The 23949-nt window shown below is 35.5% G+C and overlaps 1 long non-coding RNA gene across 2 annotated transcripts in view; it reads left to right on the forward strand.

Annotated features, from left to right (window-relative positions):
• The window catches only part of LOC111545035, a 79121-nt gene extending 62388 nt beyond the window's left edge, over window positions 1-16733 (forward strand). The window contains exon 2 of one of the 2 annotated variants that reach the window (XR_002732324.2): window positions 16529-16733. This is a non-coding gene — a long non-coding RNA (uncharacterized LOC111545035). The remainder of the gene's footprint in view (window positions 1-16528) is intronic. The other variant, XR_004229096.1, reaches the window with a different exon arrangement.
• Window positions 16734-23949: the final 7216 nt, after the last annotated feature.

Here is a 23949-nt window from a genome sequence, read left to right on the forward strand (position 1 = left end):
TAATTTTTGCATTTTTAGTACAGATAGGGTTTCACCATGTTGGCCATGCTGATCTCCAACTTCTGACCTCAGGTGATCCACCCACCTCAGCTTCCCAAAGTGCTGGGATTACAGGTTTGAGCTACCACACCTAGCCAAAAAGCATTTTTAGGGGACGTTTTTTCTTTCTCCTTGTATATACAATGAGGTAAAGGACAATCTGAGTCAAGATAAATGAAGTGGTAAACCTTGATATAAAGTAGAAGCAACAATTGTGGAGATAAAGGGATTATATGAGATGTATTTGTAAAAAAAAAAAAAAAAAAAATAGGGGGAACTGAATAACTGATGTCCATAAGTCTCAGACAAAGTGAGAGAGAGAGAGAAAAAAAAGATATGAGACTATATGGGTTCTCTTTTTAGGTGTCTGAAAATTTGTTGTGACTAACATTTTAGTTTAAATGTGACAATGTCATGAAACATTTTTCTGGGGACATCAGATTTCTTTGTAGAAAGGGGACTTCCCCATTGCCAATACCTTGACTCACCTATCTGTTCCTCCTCAAATGAGGAGTGTCATATTAAAGCAAGCAGAGTTTTGTTTTGTTTAGATATCAATCTTAAGGTCTACTTGGAGCATCCAGAATGTCTCTTAAATGATTGACCAAATTGACCAAAGATCTTACGTTTTCTGAGGTGTTCACTCAGAGTCAGCAAACATTGCACAAATAAAAAACAATTGGTAAATTATTTCCAAGGACTGGAAACAGAAATCCTCAGATGATTCACCGATGATTCAGTTTTCTGTGTATCGCTTCTACTCTACTTGTTGCCAAGGGAACTTGGGGCCTACTTCCTACCACACCACAGCTATAAAAAGTACCAGCAAAAGCCACAGTAGAGTAACTTCTCTACTCTTTTATTAAAAATGGCTAACGGACTAAATGTCAGTTACATAAGAAAGATTTAGGTTTGTCTGTGAAGGTCATATCTGCCAGTACCATGAAATACTGAGAAGCCACATTGTTACTCTTTTTATCTTTCAGTTACTTTTAACTGCACTGCTTTCTTCATGCGGAGCATTTTATATAATGTACCTAACATGCCAACAGAAGTTGTATTTTCTTCATAAACTCCAGACCAATGTGCTTTTGCAGTGATAGAAGTGGCCTGTGAAATCTGTGTCAACTTCAGAGCCAGGGTAAGACAGCATCATTCACACTGCCAGCCTGCCTACTTCTCTGGGTCCTTGTGGTAGGGGAAGGAGATGAGACAGGGAGTAGCAGAGAAGCTGACTACTACAAAGGGACCTGTGCACCTTCACTCTTATAGCCACTGTCTGTGGATCTCTTTGGACAATGATCTTTATCAAGCAACATAAAAATATCAATACCATCAAGTATCTGTAAGAAGGCACCAATCATGAGTGGATATTTCCATATATAAAACCTAGGTTTTTCTTTCCTTTCAATATGTGCATTGAGTTCAATTCTCATCTGGAAACAGGGAATGAAAGCCACTTGTATGGATACTTGTCAGGAAGACATATACAGGATATAAGTTAACAGCACAGACAAGCATGTTCTGTGTTTACAGGGGGCAGGAACTCTCACTCAGCTAGAAGTCCTGGTACAACAAGACATTAAAGGCATTCCAGGAATATACTGTTTTAATTTGGCTGTGATTCTTCCTAGAAAATGTAAAAAGAAAGTTTTACCTGTTAAGATAACACATTTTCTCTTTATGGTTTCATGAGGGCAGAAGGAAGCTCTCAGCTGTTCCTACATAAAGCCTTGTCTGAGAGGTATGGGATGCCTGATATTTTTTATGCTTAAATTTATATAACATTATAGCTCTTCTGCTCTTTGAAGAGGCAATATGGTTGAATAAGATGATACATTTACATTTACTATTAAAAAGTATTAAGTATTATGTGTAATACACACTGATTTTTCTAAAATACAAATCTGATCTTGTCATCTCTTTCTACCTTAAAATTTATTATAGGTCTCCTCTATTTTAGAACATAAAATCCAAGCTCCTTATGGGATGCAAAGCACTTGATGGCCTCATCTCATTGTTCTTTGTACTTGAGCATCACAGAGTTAGTTACTTGTAGCTCTGAATTCATATTCTTTTTCCACACCTCTGTGACGTGGTGCATAGGCTTTGATAAGCCTGAAATGTCTTCCCTCTCTTCTTATGTGATTGATTCCTATTTGTCCTCAACACAAAATTCAAATATCACCTGCTGTCTTGAGTCTTCACTGAATCAAAAGCAGTTCTTATGTAGGACCTCTACTCCTGTTCATATTTATGATGTTGCATTTATAATGCTATATTTTGGCTATTTCTTCCTGTGTGCCTATAATTTTTCTTCTTTTATACTGCATAATTCCTGGAAGCCAGATTCATGTTTCCAAAAGAAATCATTGTATTTCCAGCATTTTGCACAGTCCTTGGCGTATGGTAGTTGTTTATAACTTTTTGTTAAAAACCATTTTGTACCTTATGATAATTGTTAGATGAAAATCTAAAATAAATGCATCACTAGAAAATGTAACATAGTAAATAAACATTGCATATGTGTGCCTTATAAATCCATGTATAAAATAGTATGCTCAAAATTCCTTACTGGATAAAGAAGCAAAAGGTCATCATGCCATAAGTCTGATGCACATAAATTAAAGAGTTATTTGTTCAACGAAGAACAACAATAACAAAGTCTCCCAATCTCTGATGTCAGGATTAGCTAGTGGAAAGATTAAGATGTGTGTGTGTGTGTGTGTGTGTGTGTGTGTGTGTGTGTGTGTGTGTTTCTGATTGTCCCAATACCTGTCAATGGGACCAACAAATACCTGCTTCAATGTCTGTTTCTTAAAAATTACCTGTTGGGCACAATGTATACTATTCAAGTTGATGGGTAGACTAAAAGCCCAGACTTCACCACTGTGCAATTCATCCATGTAACCAAAAACCGCTAGTATCCCACAAGCTATTTAAATTAAAAAAAAAATTAATCTGTTTCTTAGCCAATCACTACTGAAGTTCTGCAACAGGCCTATCAGCCAAGAAGTATGAGATAAACTGCTCATTCCACCCACTGTTTCTTTGTCAGGGTACTCACAAAGCTATGGACACAAGTCTTTGAGGAGCCCCATCACTAGGAATAAAGGGTAAGCATGAATTGATAGGGACAGAAGTAGAAGAGGAATTTTATTTTGAAGCAAGATTTATACTGCACCACTTCTGTAAGATCTGAAGTATCAGCACCATTTGGCTTGCTGCAGAGGAAATCAGAACTAGTGTGAAGAGCAGTAAACTTATATCAGCAACTTGGACTTTGCCTGGCCAAAGCTGTTAGAGCAATATGTTGAGACACCTGGAGCTAGAAAAGGAGTCACACTCACTAAAAAGACGCCAGGTCATACTGAGAAAGCTAAGGCAGAAATAGCACAGTTGAGTCAAGTGCTGGATTAGGGCCAGGAAATGAAGAAAAATCAGGCTGAGATATAATTGGGGAATAGAAGGATCTTTGAACAAGCATCTGGAATACTAAGTAGTTTTTGAGTGGTGTGTAGACAGGTAATCTTGGAATAAAATATTTTGTAAATAATAAAAAACACCCTCTACTTCCTCTATGGGGTAAACATTTTCTTCAAAGAGAAGAAAGTAGAGAGCTTATCTGTGCCAGGAATTCTAAGGCCTCAGTGGAATTACTGCTTGGAATTTCTACCCAATCCCCTGGTAGCAGGCCTCCTGGCCAACTCTGTGGAGCCTGGGTTTTCACAAAGCTGGAGCCTTACAGAAAGCACAAGGTAAGACTGAAAAATAGAAGGCTGACTTTAAGAAAAGGGGTATAATACTCTATTGAAAGTTGTCATCTAGATGTTCTTCTACCTGAGTGTTTTCTGGACAACATCCTTGTTCATTTGTCGGTCAAGACTCTCAAGAATGCTTAGCGGGATGATTGATGACCCAGGCTGGATCCCAATTTTGGAACAAGATGGCATATCCTAACTTTTCTCTGTTCCTCAGTAGCCTTCCCCAGGTTGCCCAATGACAGTAGGTAGCCCAAGGAAGTACCTTCCACTTCCACAGATGGCACCAGAACATTGATTGAGCAGTAAGCCCAATAGCATGAGAAAAATGAAAAACCATTCAACCAAGGTAACACTGCAAGAGCTCAGAAAACTAAACTTTCACTCAAACTAAAGCCAATAAAAGTAGAATAGAACTGACAAGTAGAACTTAAACAGGGCAACTGCCTGCTAAAACACAAGATATAAATAGAATCAAGTGTCTCCTAACATAAGAAGTAAAATGTCCAGGATGCAATAGAAAATCATTAATCAAGAACCAGGAAAACTACAATCTGAATGAGAAAAGACAATCAACTGGTGCCAATAACAAGATAAATTAGATGCTGGAATATCTGACAAAGATTTTAAAGCAGCTGTCATAAAACACACCAAAAATCAATTCCAAATCCTCTTAAAACAAATAAAAACATAGAAAATCTGAGGAAAGAAATAAAATTATGGAAAATACCTGGGATAGCTTGCATAGCACCATTTCCAGGCCAACTTCTATGACCCTGGTTTCTTGTCAACTAATCATAACTATTAGACATTTTAGTAACAATTCTGGATTGGAATATCCCATGAGACAAACAAGGATATATACTGACTCTTAAGTTTCCTTAGTTGTATTTCAAATTTTACCCCTCTCCCCTCTTTTCCTAATTTTCCTCAGTAAATTTAACTCTTTAGGAAAGGTCAGTGGTTCACCCAGCTCCTGGACATGATTATAGTATTCTAAGAACTAAAAATAACATGTATTCGTGCTCTGTTCATGAACTACCCAACCCAACCTGACTTGTTGCTGTCAAAATTGGCAGGTACCTATGATACTGGTTGGGGTGAGGAACATACCCTTTCTTTAAAAGTTGCTGGTTTTACTGTCTCTACCTATACCTAGTTTGAAGATAGATGGTTTTAGTGAGGTCACATATACTGATGGAAACAGAAGTAGCAGCTGATGACCAAGATTGCCTTTAGAGTTTAGAAACACTGCCTCGAATTGGGCTTATCCAAAGCCCCAAATTTTAGCCTGCACTAGCCAAGTTGATTTTATTATTAGAACACTTTAAATTCATATCTGTCATGTAGTAAGCAGCAGAAAGTAACAGCCAGACACCCAAGAATGTTATCAAGGTCTCCAAGCACTGGCAAAGGCACTATGTCCAGAAAGATCCTTGCAATGAGACATTTTCAGTCATTCAAATGCAGTTACAACTGACCAAGGCAAAATGGGAAAATAATGGTACCTGCTCCATCAGGTTGTTATGAGTATTACATGAGACAGCACATTAGTTATAATGATGATGGTCATGGAGATGACCTTTCTGGAAACCAAAGAAGGGATGCTATTCTTCAGGGCTTAGAAGTAAAGGAGCATAACCCCGTAAAAACAGTAAGAGAAGCTAAGGCTAAGGGGTGGGTTAAGACAGAGCCCACAGTGCCCAAATGCCAGAAGAGTGGAAAGAAAGCAATAAATCTGTAAGAGAAAGACAAAACAGAGGGATACGCGCTGGATGTCAAGCAAGCAGAACCAGAGGGTGAAAACAGCTTAAGATCAAATGAACTGGTGGCTGAGGGGTCCCAAACAATGTCCTTCAATGTTGTTGCTATATGAAGCTGACTTTTATGATGCAATGTTAAGGAGTGTGACCTGCCTTATAGGGCCAAAAGTGGGAAGGCAGCTGACAGGCCATCACAACAAATAATTATTCAAAACCAATTTTTGTATTCTAGTTTCAGTGGTGGAAAGCTGAAATACTTATTTATGGATAATTGAGTTTTAACTATTTTGTGTCATTTCATGTAGACTTCATAAATTGAGATGCTTCTGTTGTATTTTTAGTTTGTTTTCAAATAATATGTTATGACATAAGATTCAAACTCAAATGTGCCAAAGGTCAGACTTGCTCAATTTGCCCAAAGGAAAGATCATAATGAAAATTCCTAGAGAGGTTTAATGCGTCAAATGTAATTACATCTCAGTCAGTTGCTCAACATTTTAAAGCATATTCTTTGTGCAGAGTTCAGAGTAAAGTGCTTTAAATCTACATTTTCTGTAAGAATATTTTATTGGTATAGGTTTTATCTTCAAATAAGAAGAGAAGCCTAATTCTCAAAGATCACAGAAACATATGAATCATTTTTTGGTTCATGGATTTGTATTTCTGGTTATAAAAATTCCCTTATATTTCCATTCTCTGTCTCTTGTCAGAAATATTTTGACATATGACCAAGGATAAATACAATTGATGACATAAGAGTATATAAACATAAACTGTCTGTATTACAATTAAATGATAATGAAATAGAAACATAAATCTAAAGATGAAGAAATCTCTAAATTAGTGAAGAAAACATACATATAACAATCAAAAGAATTACTTATTCTCACATTATGAGGAAAATAAAATCTCCAACTACAAGTATTGTATTATTTCAAGATCAAATCATTTAAAATATTTAGTGTCTGCAGTAGATGAGTTAGTATACCATTTCATATTATTTGGACCAAAGATGTAAGCAAACATCCATATTTGAAATAAATGAGAAAATATTTGCTTTATTTTACATATAATAGTTTTGAATTCAAAGTTTTTTTTTCTTTGAAACTGTATATGCTAAAATGTCCAGTGACTGTATTGGAATTACTGTTTGTAATTAAACGACATTTAAGCTACTTGTTTGATTCAAAGTTCAATGAGAGGAAACTTCTTATTCATCTGTCTGTGTAAAAGGACTATTCTTCGATAAACAATTGTCTCTTATCCCCACCTATAATCATAAGTGTTTACTAGGAAAGATAAAGTCTCTGAGGTTTTTGTTTAGAAATGACTTTTAAAGAGTGCAAACTGTATCCTGCCTAGTACATTACATACCATCAGTAAAAGGTAGAAGAGCCATTTACTTTGATGGTTTAGTTTACAAGCTTTTTTCCCTCTATTCTTTCATGGTTTTACTATCTTCATTTCTCCACTATGCAGCCTACTAGTAGCTGAAGAATACCAATGACCAAATGTTGTCTCATTTAGTAGATTTTCCAGTTTCAAAGGAAAATTGAATTTTAGCATAATTTCAAGATGACTCTTGAGGAGATTCATTTCTGTTATTTGTAGATAGCTGTTTGTGAAATTTGAAATCTTAAAGATTACAGCTTTTCTTTTTTTATCAGTAAATATTTCCATATGGTAAACATTCAATAAAAATGGTTTCATGAATGAACTGTATAGTTCTAAAAATACAAGAATACTAAAGTACTTAACATGATTTTCAGCCAGACATACATAATTCTTTACAAATCCACTTCTAGACAACATTTAGCTTCAGCTTGAATGGTTATTGCTATAAATAAAGTTAATTTCATCATCTTGCAATTAGCTCAAATCCTGACTCAACCTCTACTAACCACATGACATTGAGCAAGTTACTTGACTCTGAATGTGAGAAGTTTTTTTTAAGAATTAGACACAAAAGGTCGGGCGCGGTGGCTCATGCCTGTAATCCCAATGCTTTGGGAGGCCGAGGCCAGTGGATCATGAGGACAGGAAATCTAACACAGTGAAACCCCATCTCTACTAAAAATACAAAAACCTAGCCGGGTGTGGTGGTGGGCGCCTGTAGTCCCAGCTACTTGGGAGGCTGAGACAGGAGAATGGCCTACACCCGGGAGGCGGAGCTTGCAGTGAGCCGAGATCGCGCCACTGCACTCCAGCCTGGATGACAGAGCAAGACTCCGTCTCAAAAAAAAAAAAAAAAAAAAAAAAGAATTAGACACAAAATAGATAAGAACAAATTAAGCATAATAGCTGTTTAATGAATGATTGCATTATTGTTATGAATAAAAACTTATATTTTTAAAATTACTTGAGGCTATTTGGAAGAGGGTTTCTTAAATCACTTCATTCTCATACCATTATCCAGGTATCATAGAGTCATGAAACATGATGGATATGAACAAATTATACTGAATAAAAATAAGCAGAAGAAAGTTTATTAGATTTAAGAACAAAGAGTTTATTTTTCTGGTTACTTTTTATTAATTTCAAGTTTTCCTCTACCATAGAAAATACAGACAATGTGACATTGTGCTTTTGGGAAGGTATTAAAGCTTCCTTTGAGGTTTATTACAGTTTTTGTGAATGCCTCATACATACTACTATGTGCTAGCAGGAAAATGACATCCCTTAGGAATCGCCATTAAATTCATCGGAGAATTCTAAAATAATCATCTTAGAAGATGGTGGTGATAACCTACTAGTTCCTGGAGCAATTGCAGGGACAAGAGGAGGAGAAGTAGGGATATTTAGTATTCCCTTGTCTGACTTACTTCCATCAGCTCCTTACTCTTGTTGGGACTGTACTGAGGTTATTCCTTGGACAACAGTTGGCCATGTAGGATGCTGCTATTCTCTCTCAACAAAAAAATGAAACTAAAGAACTAAAACCTCCTCTGCCCGCCTCGCTCCCACAGTGTTACCTGATCCCTGTCTCTCCTGCAGGCTGCTTGTCTCCTTCACACCAAGCCACATCTGCCTTTCCTCCCTGCAGAAATCCAGTTAACATGTAAGTTCAGTGGACCCATCTTTCTCCTCTCTCTCTTATGTAACATCTATAGAGTTCAGTTTTGGGAGGAAGCCAGCAACCTCTGTAGTTTATCTTTCTTGTCCGGAGTAGTAAGTCTCAAAATCCTTACCAGGATAATTTATCCAAGAGTCCTGTGCCAATTCATGCAAGAAGTTCTGATAGTCTTATTTGAAAGTTGCTATGAAGAGTTCTGAGTTATACATAATGTCGAACTTTGGGTGAATCATTAATCTTTCTGTTAAAATAAAACCACCATCGACTCTTAGGATATTTAATATGAATTTTAAAGATGTTTCAAATAATCAGTGTAAATTATTTGAAAAGAAAATAGCGATTTTATTGCTTGATACAATTCTCTGGGGAAGGAAAATATTTTTTAAAAAATCAAGAAACATTCAGTTTAATAATTTGCTGGCATAGTGTTCCTGATATCAGGAGATATATATATATATATATCAGGAGATGATATATATATCAGGAGATGACATATATATATCAACTGATATTATATATATATATGGAGATATATATATATATCAGGAGATATAGGATATATATATATATATGGTTTTTTTAAAGCACATGTCAAAATAGTTTCTGTGAAACAGCCTACTAGGAATTACTTTGACCTCAGAGTAGCAGACGTTATAGGGAGAAGCTATGGGTAGGGTTAGAGTAATGCTTAGAGGAAGAGCTACCTGATAGTGGAATGCATGCCTCAGTTCAGTGTATGTGGGCACTGTTGACCACTGTCACTGTTTTGATTGTGCAAGAACATGGTAACATAAGGTACCTCACCATCATACTGAAGGAATTTCCCAATTGGATGATAAAAGCACTGACTGAATCTTGATTTTTTAACTTCTCTATTTCTTTGTATAATTATTGTACTTTCCACAGTTTCTGTTTTGGAAAAAGAATAGAGCTGGCTATTACAAATAGTTCTACAATGAACATGGGAGTGGTAATAATCTCTTCAAGATCCTGATTTTAATTCTATTGTCCACAATAGACAAGACACAGAAGCTACCTAAATGTCCATTTACAGAAATAAAGAAAATGTGGTATATACATATATATGTACATATACAATGGAATGTTATTCAGCCTTGAAAAGGAAGCAAATTGTGCCATTTGTGACAACATAGATGAATGTGGTGGACATTGTGCTAAGTGAAATAAGCCAGGAACAGAAGGACAAATGTTATATGATACCAACTTTATGGCAAATTTAAAATAGTCTCATGGAAGCAGAGAATAGAATGGTGGTTGTCAGGGGTTGGTTAGGGTTGGGGAACAGGGAGATGTTAGTCAAAGGGTACAAAGTTCTAGTTTTACAAGATGAGTAAGTACTGGAGAGCTACTGCACACCATAGCGCTTATAGTTAACAATACTGTCTTGTATGGTGAAAATTTGCTAAAATGTTAAATCTTATACTAAGCATTCTTCTTTTTTTTTTTTTTTTGAGACAGAGTCTCAAAAATAATAATAAGTAGAGTGAGAGGAAACTTTTGGAAGTGATGGATATGTTGATGGCATAGAATACGGTAATGGTTTTATGGCTGTATACTTATCTCCGAACTCACCAAGTTGTATACCTTAAATATACACAGCTTTTCATATGTCAACTGCACTTCAATAAAGTGGTTAGGAAAAAATAGAGTTGACTCAGATGGTTAGATCCAAAGAAGATAAATTTTCTTTTTCTGTTAGCAGTGTTAAATAGGCATTCCCAGTGGTATTGGACATTTTACTCAAGATAGAAACAGGAAAGATATAGAAGACTTAGAGAATGACCATAGTCTGTCATATGTAGTTCATATGCAGTCTGATGTATGTCCTATAATTCTGTAAGATGTTAAAAGATTGCCAAGCCTTAAGGCCTAGCAGTGGATGACAGGTGGAAGAATACCAAGAAAAAAGCCTTGAGAACATCTGGATCTCTTTCAAATATACCACATCATATTGGCAGCACATTAGGCAGAAAAGACCTTCTACTTTTTCTACTGTGTTTTAAAAATCATTATATTTTACAAGGATTAATATAAAGGATTTCTACATTCAATTAACACAATAATAGGTCTCACTGAAAAGACTCATTAAAAATCTCTTTCATAAACATTCATGGTATCTACATTTTCAGAGTCTAAAACCTGAAGGTGAATTGAATACAATTTAGTAATACTGATAGACCATAAAATAACTGTATGAAAGCATTCTCATTTGTTTTCACAGTTCTCATTCTGATAGCAGTGGTTTCTAAAGAAAGGCATTCTGCTGCAAAGTCCATAGATTTGCAGAGCTCACGTGTCTAAAGGAATTATTGAAGTAAAAAACTAATGATGCTTTGCAAATCAAGTCCAAATGATAAAGTTTAATGCATATATGTATTCATATATATGCACACATAGAATGTATTCAGTTATTTTTAAAATATTGCAACCCTATTATGAATATTATTCTGAAACCTATTACATTATTTTACATATTATGTAAAATCTTCACATAAGGTATTATAAACAATCTTTTAAATACAAACCATGGACATGTTTAATTTTATTTCCTAAGTCATCATGATGGAACATTTGAGTTGTTTTCAAGATGTCATACTTTTATAGAATCTTTTGGTCAACTTTTAATAAACAAATATTTGGGCATATATTTCGTGATTTTTGTTAGTCAGATCCTTGGCAGTGGAAATGGTGAGTGAAAGGTTGAAGGCTTTTGAGATCTGTTGCTAAAATCCCCCTCAGAAGGGTTGCATCAAAAAGTAATCTAATCAGCAGTGCATAAGTGCACACTTATAAAGTGTTTCTAATACTTACATACTGTGTAATATCACCTAAATAACCTCACATGGCACCTCTGTAGAAGGAACTTATTTACTGCTAATCAAAATGCTACTATGGTAACATTTGCCAAGGTAAACAATCAAATTAATCATGTAACTTCAAAAACATATGTATGAGAGGAGCCAATGCCTTATAACCATGCAGAATGCCATCAAAACTCTAAGAAATATTTACAGCTATTATTCTCTATTTCTCTCAGAGGATAAGCTGTGGATAAATACTGAAAGCTACTTGCTTCCTAAAGTTGTTTTCAGTTGATTACCTAAGACATGCAGATGTCATGTCATGTCATCATATCAGATTAACACATGTAATAGATTGAATGTCAAACAAGAGTGAGAATTCAGAGGAAAGAAAAATGATCCCCAGGGCTAGGGAATAAGTACTGTCTTAGCAAAACTATACTTCTAGATGTGACAGAAGTACTACAAGACCATTTTAAAACCTTAAGACCACCTTCATTCTGTCTGTTGACTCTGAAAATCATAGAACATCAATTATTCTAAAGTGATTTGGCATCAGAGCTATTCACATTCTTTCTGGGTAGAATAATTTAGTATTTTTCAACCTTTGGTATAATGGTACAATGGAAAGAGAATAGAAGAAAGGAAAACCAATTTTTTTTTTTCTATCCCAGCTCCAATACACATACTATGTAACTTGAGGTAGAAGAAGAAACTTTTATAACATTAGCTAACTTTCATTGAGCACTCTTTATATTTCAGGCCTTGTGCTAGCATGTGTGTGTGTATGTAATAACTACACCATAAATGATTTTCTGCCTTCTCCCCCTTCTTGTAAATAGGAACATTGAGGCTGCAAGTTCATATGCCTTTCCCAGCATGACTCAGTCATCAAGTGATAGAGACTCATCAAGTGATGGAGACCCACTGTCTGTCACCCCAAGAATCCATAGGCTTAACCACCACTCTGTTGTTAAAGTCGCTTTTCTAAAAAAATGGGGGCACTTAGAAATAAGACTAGATATTTTCTAAATTTCTCTAAAGTCTAAAATTCTCTTCCTTAGGACTTCCTACCTTGTTTTTAATAAAATGGTATTACTTTTGTGTTTATGGAATCCATATGGGCTGATGGTACTATTTAAACTTCCCAGTTATAGTCATACTAATTTTTAAAATTGGCATTAAAATATAACTCATATAAAGCATATAATTCCTTGGTTTTTAATATATTCAGAGTTGTTCAGCTATTAACACCATCAACTTTGGAACATTTTTATCACTCAAAGAAGAACCCTTGTATCTATTTGCTAATAGATACAGGGTATAGCTACAGATTTCCCACCATCCCCCAACCCAAGTCCCAGTCCTAAGCAATTACTATCTACTTTTTTGTATCTATGGATTTGCCTATTTTGGACATTTCATATCAATATATAGTCTTTTGTGACTGCCTTCTTTCACTTAGCATAATATTTTCAAGGTTTATCCATGCCATAGCATATATATCAGTACTCTTTTTTAATGGCTGAATAATACTTCATTGTATGCATATACCATGCTTTCTTCATTCATTTGCCAGGTGATGGATAATTCAGTTATTTATACTTTTGAGTTATTATAAATAATGTTGCTAAGAATATTCATGAACGTATTGGTGTATGGACATATGTTTTCAGTTATCTTGAAACATATGTATCCTGGGTCTATGTTTAACATTTTGAGGAATTGCCAAACTGTTTCCAAAGTATCTGTATCATTTTACATTCTCACCAATAGTTTATGAGAGTTCCAGTTTCTCTACTTCCTTATCAACACTTGCAATTATCTTTTATATTATAGCATCTTAGTGGGTATGAAGTGGTAGATCATTGTGGTTTTGATTTACATTTCCAGATAACTAATGATGTTGAGCATCTTTTCATGTATTTACCATTTATAGATCTTATTTAGAAGATAAATAAGCATTTAGATATATAAATGCTTATTCGGATCCTTTGTACATTTTTTAAAGTTGGTTCATCTTTTAATTAAATTATTGAATAGGAAGTGTTCTTTATATATTCTGGAGACAAATCTCTTATAAAATATAATTTGCAAAAATTTTCTCCACTTCTGTGGGTTGTCTTTCACGTTCTTGACAGTGTCCTTTGAAACAAAAGTTTTTACCTTTGATGAATTCCAATTAATCTATTTTTTGTTTCTCATGCTTTTGGTATTATATCACAGTAACCATTGCCTAATACCAGGTCACAAAGATTTACCCTTTTATTTTCTTTTAAGAGTTTTGTAGTTTTAGCTTTTACATTTAGGTATTTGCTCCATTTTGAGTTGATTTGCATATTTGGTGTCAGGTAGAAATTAAACTTCACTGTTTTGTATGTAGATATACAGATGGTCCCCAACTTATGATGGTTCAACTTAAGATTTTTTGACTATGCAGTGGTGCAAAAGTGATATGCATTAAGTAGAAACTGTACTTTAAATTTTGATCTCTTCCAAGGCTAGCCACATGCCGTATGATACTCTCTCAAGGTGCTGGGAAGCAGTAGTGGCCCACAGCTCCCAGTCAACCACGGGATCATGAAGGTAAACAATTGAAACTCTACAGTATACTGTGTTGCTAGAGGATTTGGCAAACTGTAGGCAAATGTAAGGCAAACTGTTTTCTCCTTTGAAACATCTTAGAATTCATGGTGCCTACCTTGTTTTGATCTCTAATTTTTCATATCAATTTATTTTGTTTCTTAAACACTTGTAAATTCCTTGAATTTGGCAACTATGTGTTATACATATGTATGTCCCATCCTTAGCATGTGGCAAAGTACTGAGTCTATCTATAGTGGGTACTAGTAAATAGTTGATCAATTGTTTGAGCAATAGAATTGAAAGTACCAAAGGGCTAATGGAAAAATCCAGGAGTTTTAATAAAGATAAAGATTGTAAATTTCATCATGCATCCATGTATCACAGCTAATAGTTTGGAAAATGCTGAAATAATTAATGGAATATTTGAAAAATAATTCAAATTATCACTCTATTAAAAGTTATTTCTGGCAGGGCACAGTTACTAATGTCCGTAATATCAGCAGAGGTGGGAGTATTGCTTGAGTCCAGGAGTTCAAGACCAGACTGGGCAGTGAAACAAGATCCCATCTCTAAAAACAAATGAAACATTAGCTGGGCACAGTGGCAGGTGCCTGTAGTCCTAGCCACTTGGAAGGCTGAGGCAGGAGGATGACTTGAGCCCTGGAATTCAAGGCTGCAGTGAGCTATGATCATACCATACCACTACACGCCAGCCTGGGTGACAGAATGATACTCCATCTTGAAAAACATAGGTAAACAAAGTCATTTCTAAATCACAATCTTCAAATATACTACTATGTTAGTAACATTTGTTGTTGTGGGAGGTCCTTTAATCTCTAAAATTTTTTTCAAGATACGGAGTCTACTTCTTTTATATACATTCTTGTTTTAGTATAATGTATACAATTAATTATATATTTCCTATGCTACTGTCTCATGTGCCCAATAATTATATACTCAATGGAATGTTTTTACTAATGACTCAGTATCATGTTTAGCCAAATAAACCACCTATAGCCATTAGTCCAAATAAAAAGGAACTAACTGTAAACTATTGTGCCTCTCGACTCATCATAAGGGCACATCTCTTTTCTAGATATATATATATTTGAGACGAAGTCTTGCTCTGTCACCCGGGCTGGAGTGCAGTGGCCAGATCTCAGCTCACTGCAACCTCGGCCTCCCAGGTTTACGCCATTCTCCTGCCTCAGCCTCCCGTGTAGCTGGGACTACAGGCGCCCGCCACCATGCCCAGCTAGTTTTTTGTATTTTTTAGTAGAGACGGGGTTTCACCGTGTTAGCCAGGATGGTCTCGATTTCCTGACCTCGTGATCCGCCCGTCTTGGCCTCCCAAAGTGCTGGGATTACAGGCTTGAGCCACCGCGCCCGGCCTCTTTTCTAGATATTATATTCATGTTGACAAAGTCAGAGAATTTGAGTATAAATATAAAAACACAGGCTTCCGCCTGACCTGCAAACATGAAACCTTTTTTTGAAAAAGTTCTGGTTTTCTGCCATTAAATGAATATTCAGTTAATCTAATCTAAGACTTGTTTTTTTAGTTAAGGTTTGCAATCAAGTCTCTAAAAATGCAAATTACATAATTGACTCTTGAGTTTTTCCTGTCCTTTTCCTTTATCTTATTAATCTTATAAGAAACATCATATATGTCCTTCAGAACATTGAATTTAAGTGGAGATGTTCCTGAGTAAAGAAAATAAAATACCACATAAGCATTTAACACAATTGTTATGAAAAAAATTTGGATGGAAGTTTGAGAAATTAAGTCTTCTCTGGTTATTTTTACCAAATGATCATCAAATTAAAAACTTTGGCTTTCATTTAATTTAGTATTTTTAAGTTGAAAGTATACAAAATTACTGTTTTACAAAATTCTATAGTTTAAAAAACTTAATAACACAGTACAGTACAATACTACATATTTATAGATTCAGACTAAAAGATACCGGTCTACTTATTTAGTCAGTTTACTTTTGTTTGTTACATTTTGCTTTAAAAAAATCTAGATCTACAGAGGGCAAACGAGGAAATTATGATAGGATATTTGATGTGTATCAGCAAATATAAGTAAAAGTTAAGGTAAATGATCTAAATATATGTTGAGAAGCCTGTTTGAGAACTTGGATTAGCATATATCTCACATTTCTTTGGCTAGTAATTACCCTTTCAACTAGCTTAACTGTATCAAGTAACATCGCCATCAGTGCATAGCAAGTAGCTGATGAAGATCTTGTCCAGTGTAACTGAACCTTCTAGAGAGCAGACATTACAGAGGGATTTAGGAAAGATTAAACTCTTTGTACCCTGCCAAAAGCAATAATTAAAATGAATGGAATCTGGTTACATAAACAGCTGTCATTTCTCCTTCGACAAAGAGTTTTACCAATTAACAGTGTCAAAAAAGTTAATATTCTAAGAAGACTGAATTTTTACCATTTCTCTTACTATTCTTATTTTTTTAAGGAAGATTCCTGAAACAACAATCAGAACGAAATTTGGACTCTGACTGAGGACACATCCAGCAATGGCAAAGCACTCTAGCCACCACCCAGACCCATGGAAATTTCAGGAAGAGGCAGTTCAGTGCTTCTGGTATTTGTCTAATCAAGACAATACCAGAATTAGGACTCTTATTTATCATCTTCCTTTGGCATTTTTACACCAGTCTTCAGGTTTTAGAGTAGTAAATATGTTCCAATCTGTGAAATCTCTCCATTTTAATCCAAATAAATAAAAGAAAGCATCATATTAAAAAGTAAAATGAATTTCTGGTTGTTGACTTTTTATGTAGGAGACACCCTTTTTACCTCACTATCACCAGTAGAAGTGGGACATCTGAAAATCATGAAAGTTTTCTTTCCAAAGGTTATGATGATTTTAAGCTACAGGACATAGACTCCAAAGGTTAAGAGAGAGGAGGGGAAAAATATTGAATCAAATGTGAAATATAAATTATTGCTTGATAAAGGAGAAGTGAATATATATTATAAATTCCAAAATAATGCTAATATACTATATTTATTTTATGTCAGAACCATTTGACTGATAGAAACTAAGGCTCAGAGAAAGTTTATGGTCTGCTTGAAAACCATGACTAGAGAATTGAAAAATTATGATAGGGCCTGATCTTCTGACTTCTAGGCCAATGTTTTTTCCCATTATTTTTTTGAGAATGTTAAAGCATATGAACAGATAAGTTATAGCAAAATACACTGAGGTATCATTTATCACGCAGCAGACTGGCAAAAACAAAACAGAACAAAACAAAACAAAAAAACCCCAGCAGTATACCCTGTTGGTGACACCAGAAAAATAGGCACTTGAATGCATTGTTGGTAGGATTCCAGTAGGGTACAAGCCCTGTGGAGGAGAATTTGCCAAATCTAACCAGAGTCCACATGTATTACACTTTGAACCAGCAATCCTGCTTCTAGGAATCTATCTTATAAATACACCCACAGAAGTCTAAAATGGCATATGAACAAAGTTGATCATTTTGCTATTATTTTATAGCAAAAAATGGGAAATAACACAAGAAATTAGCAATATAGAATCACCTGAATTAGTTATGCCACATTCATATAATAGAGATTAATATGCAGCAGCATAAAAGAATGAGGACCATCTCTATGTACTGCTCTGGGGAGATTTTTTGGGGTAATATTATTTAATGAAATAGTATTTACAAAATAGTGTATTTTTCATACTATCTTTTATACAAGAAATAAAGGAAATATATGTATTGCCAAAAGAACAATATTGGAAGGATGAACAAAAAGCTAATAAAAATGGTTAATTATAAAGAGCAGGGAGGGGAAATTAAGTGAGAAAGATCAAGAGAGGCATCTATGTATACATTTAAAAATCAGGAGAGGCACCTATGTATACATTTTACTTTTGACTTCTGTACCATGTAAATGCATGGCTCTAATTTTTTTTAAAAAGATAAAAATGTAAAAGAGATCCCTACAAATTAGAAACACACTAAAGCAAATGTACAAATGTACATTACTGTATATAAATTGTTAATGTAATCACAAAAAGAAAGGATATTTAAAGTAACTTTGGAGCACAGATCTTTGACTACGTCTTTAGGGATGCATTCTTTAGGGGAAAAAATGACAAAGGCATTTTAGTAGTTTTACTGTTAGGAGTGTTTATTTAATAACTATTTTATTTGAAGAATATTATAAAGCTCCATCATCAGGGTCCAGCGAGGACAATAAAACTCTCTTTTTCAAAAGGGAATGTAATTTAGAGAATAAGCTACATAGGTAATGGAAGAACTAAGAAGCCAAGAGGAGATAATGAGGCCACCCAGATCTTAGAGACGCAGGAAGCCTCTCCAACCTTAGGTTAGAGGAGCAAAAAAACGTAAAGATGAGTTTCAAAGTCCAGAGGACCAGATCACCTGTTTGCAGCTGGAGCTAAGGTCAGCCTATCCTGGAGTACTGAAACCACAGACGAGAAGCAGTCATATCCAGAAGCATCTTCCATGACAGAGAGAAAAGGTAGAAATACTCTGGCTGCTTCCTTGTGCTACTTCCCAATCCCACCAGTGACTGATACTGGCTGACATGGGAGCCTGCAAAGGTGATAGACTAAAGGAAGGGTATCTTCCCCTATTTGATGTGAGGGAAAACAGGCTGAGGACAAGCACAGAAGCCAACAAATGTTATTAACTATTAGATAACAAGATTTTCAATGTTCAGGAGAAAAGAGGTACAATTACGAAATTAAAGAAGTTATATAAAGGTATTTTATTGTTAGTATTGAACTCAAAATCTGCAAATGAATTTATGATTAAAAAATATATTTATTTTCTTGCCATGTCCATTGATACGGCTTAGATGGAATTTCACCCCCAGTATCAATGAGTATACTTAGACTGACATTTCGGTCTCTGATATCATTCCCCAGTAAAGGAATCAGTTTCTTGAAGAAATGGTTGATTCTTGACTAGGGACACAAAAGGTACAGACCAATCCTGGTATAATTTGAGCTCAAGATAATTTTCAAAATTGAATGCTATTATCTTAAAAGTAGACACACCTTGAAAGCATTCCCACAAGCCAGTGTTTTGATATATTGAACATCAAAAAGAATATTTTTTTGTAGTTGGCTTAAAAGTGATTTTATAAAAATCCCTCAATGCACAATTAAACATTTTTTTAAAGGTCAAAAATGTATATATTATCATTTGGGTTAGATATTAAACCAAATCTTTTCTTAGAAAATGAATGATTTAAAAACTATTTATCCTGTTTTTTTCAATAGGAAATTGATAATTCCAGTATCCCCAGATAATGAGAGAACGTCTAGTTAACATGGAAGGAATGTAGAATTAGAAAAAAATCACACTTTTGCAGTAATTGATTCATTCATAGATTCTCATTTAGAATTAAAACAACATGGTAAATGGTTGAAGGAGAATTGAAACTCTATACAATGCTATAGTTGTACCACACAGGTGACTTTTTGATCATAAGGGAAAAATAGAACAGCACAGCGGAGGGCTCGGACTGTGGCTCTGTGGTTTCAGCGTCCAGTGTCAGCAGTTGTAGTGGTGGGACAGGAGACAGACTCTGTCCTTATTGTAGTGCAGTTAAATACAGCATCAGGTATGATGCATTCTAGCCCCAAATAGCTAATTTTTTCAAGCTGTTAGATTGAACTTCCAATTAAAAAAAAAAAAAAGAGAGAGAGAGTTAGATTTAAAACACACTAAGAAGAGGCCATTGGATAAATTCAGAGATCTGCTCTCTCCAATAAATGACGAGAAACCAACCTTGATTGTTCTAGATTAAATGCAGCTCAAGGGGTATAATAGCTAGATGCAATGCATGATCCTAGATTGCATCTTGATTTTGGACAAAGCAGGAAAAAATTGGGGAAATTTGATTTTGGCTGGGTCTAAAATGAAATTAAGAAATTATTAATTTTGCTAGATGTAAAAATCATTCTTTTGGCTATGCAGGAAAATGCATTTATTTTTGCAAGCTGAATACTGACGTAGTTAGTTGTGTAATGAGATGTCTGTAATTAAAATTCTTCTGTACCAAACATTTTTTAAGAAAGCATTAGCATTATCCTTTATGACCTGACCCCAACTTATTTCTTTAATTTCATTTAGCCAAAAGATAAAATCTGTATCTTTATTTCTGTTTTAAAATAGCTCCCTTTGAGTCTTTCAGGATCAGTAACAGAAGTTTTGTTTCAGAGCAAGGATTTGTTTAACCTCAAGTTCCTGAACAGATCTCAAGGTGCTTGGGATGCATGTGTGTGTGCATGTGTGCGTGTGTGTGTGTGTGTGTGTTTATGGGAATATATATTTACCTGGATGAGTTTTATGACTTTCATCAGGTTGTCAGAGGGGCATGCAACTCACAAATATTAAGAATGTCAAGAGTTTTCTAGTTTTACTTGTATAACTCACTGTACAGTAGCCTTTGAAAAAACAACACTTAAATATCCATAGGGTCTTTAAGATAATTGATTCAAATTAAAACAATATATGTGAAGTCCATGGTTCCCTTGTTGAATTTTTTGCCTTCTTACAATGATATTTCCGTTTATATTTTCCATTGCATGCCGAGAATTAAGTTAACTCCTGAGGGTTTTTCTTTCCTATACATTCATATATTATACACTATGTCTAGTTTTCAGACAGTGTGGGGGGTGACAGTTGATTAAAAGGTGTGTCTCTGAGGCTTTAGAAAAGAAGAATCATTTAATCCTAAACCATTAGCTGGATCATGTCTCTGGCATTAAAACCTGAATACTTACTTGGTTTTGGAATAAGGTAAACTTCCATGGACATGCTAAAGGCTGGACCACCAGAGGCCATCCCTGTACAGATAAGACTAGCAGTAAGAGGGAAGGAAAAATGTGTAGGGCCAGCTGCATGGACATCCAACCTGTGCATCTTCACAGGGTTCCATACTTAAAAGAGCCTGATCCTTGATTTAATGATTGGCTGTCACCATCTCAAAGTTCTAAATCATTTTTTTAATAAGGGACCCCACATTTTTATGTTCCACTGGGTCCCATATATTATGTAGTCTATCCCACATATGTGACATGTCCCTGTGCTTATCAGTGTTGCTCATAGCTGTGTTCAACTTGGTTCTTCTTCAGCTATTGCTACCCCCAATTTCCTTCCTGCAGGTAAGGGCTGGGGTTGGGCTGCTTATTATGGCAACAGCATAAAAGGCACGAGCAAATATGTATTAGGATTGGGGAATGTGGAGGCAGGATAGGAAGGAAGACCTAAATTAGCAGAAAAAGTCCATCTAAATGGTAAATCATTAATACCACTCTACTTTTATTCAATTTATATAACTTTCACTGACAATGCTCCTTTAAATTTCTGCTAATTCTCATCCTTCTATTCCCTCAGTCATACCTATGATGGAGGCAACTCAACTATTGAAGAAAATAGTCTCAGGGCTCCCCTATGCACTAAAACAAAAATTGATCATGAATGATGCTGAATCTGCCATTTCGGATATTTTCTCTAAGAATTTAAAAGTGTTATTTTTCAAAACAAGGTTAAAGACCTACAGGTGGCAACATTTTGATAAGGTAACATGTAAACATTTGTGCCAACAACGTTATGTTGTGTTTGGGTTTTTGTTTTGTTTTTTCCACAAATTTGCAGTTTACCATGGTTGCTGTGTAGGGCTGTGCAGCAAATATCATGCTCAAGGGAGTTCAGAGGTGGCCAATGACTAGTCTATGACTGGCCTCTTATCTGATCCTAGCCTCTTTGTGATGAATTATACTGAGTTTTTCAACAGAGGAAGTGCTCATGATAAGGGGGACAAGGTGGTCAAAGAGTAGCAGTAATAATTATAATAACAAAGTGTTATTATCTTACTTATAATAATTAACCATCACATATGAGGCACCATGCTAACACTTGATGTGCCCGTATCATTCAATGCTTCAGCAACCTGAGTAGTTACTGAATTCTTCCCTATTTACAAAAGAGAAAACAAAGACTGAGAAAAGTGAAGTGAATTGCCCAAGGTTATGTACCTAGCAAATAACAGAACAGAAATTTGAACCCAAGGCCAGAGGAATTCTGCAGCTGCGCCCTGAAGCACAGTGGTGCCCTTTATCAGGCAGAGAACTCACTACGTCATTAAGAACAGGGAGTTTCTGGCTATGTCATTGCTGTAGGTTGAGTGAATAAAACTAACAAACCAAAAATTAATCAATGAAAGCGATTCTACTCTATTTTATGTTGTAGCTGTTATTCAAAAAAACAACCGTTGCTTTTTGTACATGATTTTAGCTTTGAAAATCTCCTGTCAACAAGAAGCCATTTCCCAGGTGGGATTTTAGAGGATCCTAAATCATGGGCCTTTGCTGTCAGCTGTCATGAGAGGGGGAAGAATTGAGGAAGTAGACAGCAGATAAGGCTGGGAAATATATTCTCTTTCTGAGAAAAAAATAATTTTCAGAGATGGCATCTTGCTATGCTACCCAGTCTGGGGAGCAGTGGCAATTCACTCTTCACAGCCACCATTGCACTACTGATCAGCACGAGGTAGGCAACAGATAAGGCTGTGAAATGTATTCCCTTTATGAGAAAAAAATAATTTTCAGAGATGGCATCTTGCTATGTTACCCAGGCTGGGGGTCAGGTGCAGTTCACTATTCACAGCCACCATGGCACCACTAATCAGCACAGGAGTTTAGACCAGTTCCATCTCCAAACTGGGCCAGTACCCCGCTCCCAGAAGGTCCTAATATAGAGGCAAAACTTAGTGCAGACACCCAATTGGTGTAGATCACTACAGCCCAGAAATGGTCTCAAGCAATCCTCCCACTTCAGCCTACAGAGCAGTTGAGACTATAGGTATGCACCACCATGCCCAGCAGAAAATGGTTTCTTATTGACCTCAAAGCATCATCGCACTGATCACAAATGTATGAAATTTAAAATACGATATTTAAGAACAGTCCAAACACCCATCTTTCTTTGTGTTCAATTATCTGGCTGTTTCCCTTTTATGGCTGATTTAAGAAAGCACTGAACATGCCAATATAGAAAATCATATATAAATAACATTTTCTGGGGAAACAATAAAAGATATTAAAATACTATGCAATGAAAAGAATGTCTAATCATTCTAATGCAATCGGAAATTATCTAATTGTGTTTAATCCAGAAGGATTCTCTAAAATTCTTCATAGTTTTGTTTTACCTAGACAACAAGAACGAGAGTAAATGTCAAGGAAATTCCCTAGGAGGAAATACTGATCTCAGAATTTTGCAGTTGCATGGTATATTTGGCTGATGAACATGGAGATTAAAGTACAGTTGACCCTTGAAAAATATGGGTTTGAACTGCGAGGGTCTACGTATATGCACATATTTTCAACTAAATAGGGATCAAAAATTTGGTATTCTTGGGATGTAAAACTCACATGTATGAAGGGCGGCCTTTTCTTATATGTGGGTTCCAAAGGGCCACCTGCAGAGCTTGAGTGTACACAGATTTGGTTATACTCCAGGGGCCCTAGAACCAATCCCCCACATATACCAAGGAATGACTAACTGTAGCTATAATTTCCCGGCTTCTCATTCTACTAGCTACCTACCAAAGGAAAACATTGGGGAAGCTAGATGCCAATGGCAGAATAGGTTTTGTTCCTTTTTATTCCCAGGGGTGCTCCAAAACACATGCTTCAACCATTGCTAGAGAAAAAGAATATGAGTTCCCATGGAAGATTGAAGCAGAGTGAGCATATTCCATAGCTTTACATCCTCTAAAGACATAGATACTTCTCAAACAGCAGAATTAATTCCTGAAAAGGCAGTCTTCAGTAAGAAAAAGAAAAAATAATGTCAGTTGAATCTCATATCCCCAAAA

This window comes from Piliocolobus tephrosceles, chromosome 8 (genome assembly GCF_002776525.5).
Source record: "Piliocolobus tephrosceles isolate RC106 chromosome 8, ASM277652v3, whole genome shotgun sequence".
NCBI classification, from domain to species: Eukaryota; Metazoa; Chordata; class Mammalia; order Primates; family Cercopithecidae; genus Piliocolobus; species Piliocolobus tephrosceles.